The sequence below is a fragment of the Oncorhynchus mykiss genome, chromosome 26, assembly GCF_057628025.1.
Source record: "Oncorhynchus mykiss isolate SJ-2025 chromosome 26, ASM5762802v1, whole genome shotgun sequence".
NCBI classification, from domain to species: Eukaryota; Metazoa; Chordata; class Actinopteri; order Salmoniformes; family Salmonidae; genus Oncorhynchus; species Oncorhynchus mykiss.
The window spans coordinates 816,967-820,909 of NC_143047.1; the positions used below are offsets into that span (position 1 = coordinate 816,967).

General features: G+C 40.9%; 1 long non-coding RNA gene across 1 annotated transcript; it reads right to left on the reverse strand.

The window, feature by feature from the left end:
* Positions 1 to 2,036: 2,036 nt before the first annotated feature.
* Positions 2,037 to 3,543, reverse strand: LOC149971341 (uncharacterized). The gene is made up of 2 exons (XR_016492152.1): positions 3,088 to 3,543; positions 2,037 to 2,620 (listed from the first exon to the last, which is right to left on the reverse strand). It is a non-coding gene; the product is annotated as an uncharacterized LOC149971341 (long non-coding RNA).
* Between the last annotated feature and the right edge of the window lie 400 nt (positions 3,544 to 3,943).

The following is a 3,943-nucleotide window of genomic DNA, read 5'->3' on the forward strand; positions in this document are numbered from 1 at the left end:
AGGGAAGAGTTTAGTCCCAGTGTCCTTAGCTTAGTGATGAGCTTTGAGGGCACTATGGTGTTGAATGCTGAGCTATAGTCAATGAATAGCATTCTCACATAGGCATTCCTTTTGTCCAGGTGGGAAAGGGCAGTGTTGAGTGCAATAAAGATTGTATCAGCTGGTATTGTTGTGAGCCATGACCCATTTCAGAGCACTTCATGGCTACAGACGTGAGTCATTAAGCCAGGTTACCTTAGTCCCTGTGCCCAAGAATACTATGGTGGTCTGCTTGAAACAACATGTTGGCATTACAGACTCAGTCAGGAGCTGGTTAAAAATGTCAGGGAAGATGCTTGCCAGTTGGTCAGCATATGCTCGGAGAAACATGTCCTGGTATCCTGCCTGGCCCTGCGGCCTTGTGAATGTTGACCTTTTTAAAAGTCTTACTCACATCGGCTACGGAGAGCGTGAACACACAGTCCTCCAGAACAGCTGGTACTCTCATGCATGTTTCAGTGTTCCTTGTCTCGAAGAGAGTAGAAGTAATTTAGCTTGTCTGGTACATTCGTGTCACTGGGCAGCTCGCGGCTGTGCTTCCCTTTTGTAGTATGTAGTAGTTTGCAAGCCCTGCCTCATACGACGTGCGTCAGAGCCAGCGTAGTACAATTCAATCCTGTATTGACGCTTTGCCTGTTTGATGGTTCATCGGAGGGTATCGCGGATTTCTTATAATTTTCCGGGTTAGAGTCCCGCTCCTACCCTTTAGCTCAGTGCGGATGTTGCCTGTAATCCATGGCTTCTGGTTGGGGTATGTACATACAGTCACTGTGGGGACATAGCTAGTCAAAAGCCACCTACTGGACCCAAAACATTTTTGGACAATAACGTTGCGTGGAGCTGTTTTTATTAGTGGGATTTTTTTTTTATATTGTCTAATTGTTGGGTCTATGGTAAACAAAAGTGCCACGCTACATATTTGCATATTTATCAATCAGGGCATTTGAAGCCAAGCGAAGTCTTCATGCCTTGTGCAAACCCAGTCTGATGTTGCAAAGAATATTTGTCCAATAATCTGTGTTCTCTTTTGGTGATATCATCATTGCGCATGCCCTCGGTGACAGTTCGTTGAATTACAGCCTTGAAAAGAACCTTATACTGGCCTTTATTAATTATAATTTATTTAAGATATTTTGGCGTGATTTATATTATGGTGTTTCTATTCCAAGAAACTCAAATACAGTGGTGTCGTGTCTGACATCATTAAAGGTGAAGACTTATTTTATCAAATCAATTCTCTAATTATTATGTAATTAAACTAATGATTATTTGTGATTATTCTTTACCTCACGTCAGTCTCATCTGAACGTCATAAATTGTTGGTTATCTGCACGAACCCAGCCTTTACTATAAATCATCCAATCCTTCGCACATGAACGGACGCTCATTCGAGAATAATTGCAAGTACATATTTATGGTGTATGTCATTGTTGTCTTCCCTGTTGGAATCCGGTCCGTCTGCTGGAGAGTTCATCCGAGTCTCCCTCTCTCTCTCTTTCTCTTTTTCCCTGAAGATGAGTTTTTCATGGTTAGATTGGATACTTCAGAGTACCATTAGGAAATGTGCTCATAGAATAGATGTTTTAGAGTCGTCCTCGGTTTACGTAATTTATAGCTGCAGACTAGTACTTCGTATCTAAGATTTTCTCATTTTCTGTAGGGATCGATAGTTTCAGAGTTGAACCATTTCCAGCCATGCAGCCAATGCTCCACGTGGTATGATTTTCTAATCTTGGTACTCAAACCTGTGCCACGTCAGTTTACACCGAGGTATGCGTGGTCTTCACCTGTTATGGCTGCATCCCTTTGTTCTCAATTTCCGCCTGGAGACATACCCTAATCTAACTGCCTGTAGCTCAGCCCCAGAGGCAAGGATATGCACATTCTTGGTATCATTTGAATGGAAACATTCTGAAGTTTGTGGAAATGTTAATATATGTGAATATAGGAGAATATAACACAGTAGATCTGGTGGAAGAAAAGAGAAAGAAAGAGCATACGTTTTCTGTTTTTTATTGTTGTAGTATCATCTTTCACATGTACTAGAATAGCCACACAGTCAGATAGGATGCTGGAGATAATTTTGATGGATAACACAAGAGGGCAACTATAGGTGTGCAAAGTTTCAGACTGATAACTTTGGGAATGGGTGAGCTACATGACATTTAGCATGAAGTCACCCAGGTGTCCCAAACAAGTTGCCCAAATGTACCCAAGTGGCCAAATTGGTGAAATGACCTATAACTTATAGAGCAGTGCAAATAACTATATACAACATATCAAAAAAATATTAGAAAAAAAATATTTAAAAAAACAGCACACCCTTTGGAAGTCCTCGTCACAATATTTTGCTGCCTGTGCCATGTCCCATAGCAGTCTCTTTCTGATGTAAAGCAGAGGCAAACTGAACAAGTGGTGCATTTCATGCGACACAGAACACAACGATGCCTCCATGCTGTGCCCTTTTGGCCCTGAGGCACAGTCATGCCTGCAGTAATGAACTATGGCATATGAACACCACTGGGGGCAGAGGTAGAGCGGGCAGCTTGACACCGGGGGCTCCCAGTCGGAGTCGCTATCACTGTGAAAGAAAACATTTAAAAAAATATTTGTATTGTATGAGCCTTTTATCATCACATAAAATAAACAGATATGTATTGTATAGAGCAGAGGGAACAGTCACTAAGGTGAAGTGCTGTTCCATTCAACTCCGGCCATTGTTGTGGGCCTGCCCTCTCCTGAACAGCACCCAATGGCTATTTCATATAGAAATGGAGAGGAGTAGCAGGCGCAGTGGCCATGTGTGTGTTTGCTGTTCTACTCCGTTCCGTTTGAATAAAAAAATGGAAAATATAATCTGATATGGGAAAAAATAAAAAAAAACGATATATATATATATATATATATATATATATATATATATATATATATACACACACACACACACACACACACACACACACACACACACACACACACAAACACATTTCATTGCAATTTTTATTTATTTTATATATTTATATTTCATAAAACGGCATTAGCACTTACCTGTCCAGAAGTACGCCCTGTCCTTGCAGAAACAGCTCCTCAGTTCTTTTGAATAATAACACTCTAAGATTCCTCAAACAAAAGATCTGTCTCACTTTCACTTTTACTTTAGACTTTGACTTCACTTTTCCTGATTTATTCGCCATGATATCTTCAATGAAATCGTTGAAAATACAACTTTCCGAAATACAGCTGCGCGTAAAAAGCCTTACAGCAACTCCTCTGATTGACAAGGCGAGAATGGAGTTCCTTACGCGTGCGATTACAAACAAGAAATGGTGGTCCAACCCAAAACCATTACATACTGGCGTTTACCTCAGGTCATTGACTATCTACCCAGCTAGATTTCAAGAAGATCAGTGGTCATTGGCCAGAAATATAGTAAATCAATGAAGCTTCGCTAAAATTATTGGTGCGTAAGGTAGTCATTCCTCATTGTCTTCAAATCAGTGCACTTCGGTCAATACTCTTAGCAAAAAAAACAATGAGGTTTGGCTGTGTTGCAAACATCCAGAGGAATGCACTGAAACGAACCATGACTAGATAAACGATTGTTTACTGTGTGTAATCACGTTGAATGCTCCGTAAAAAATTGATAGAGATGGAATTCACGGCACAAACGGTTTACAAAATGTTTCGATTTAGGACACAAGTGGACAGACATATAGTTTCATTTTCCCATTTTAGGGATTTAGGAGTTCGGCCACGTGAAATCCTTTGTGCACTATGTGGTCTCTCTCTCTGCATGAAAAGGAGGAGAGAGTCTCCGCCAGGAATTTATGACCTGAGATAACATAATCTGGGTCTTGGAGAGAGTGAGCGACCCAGAAAGGGCCACATCATGACAGTGGTCTGT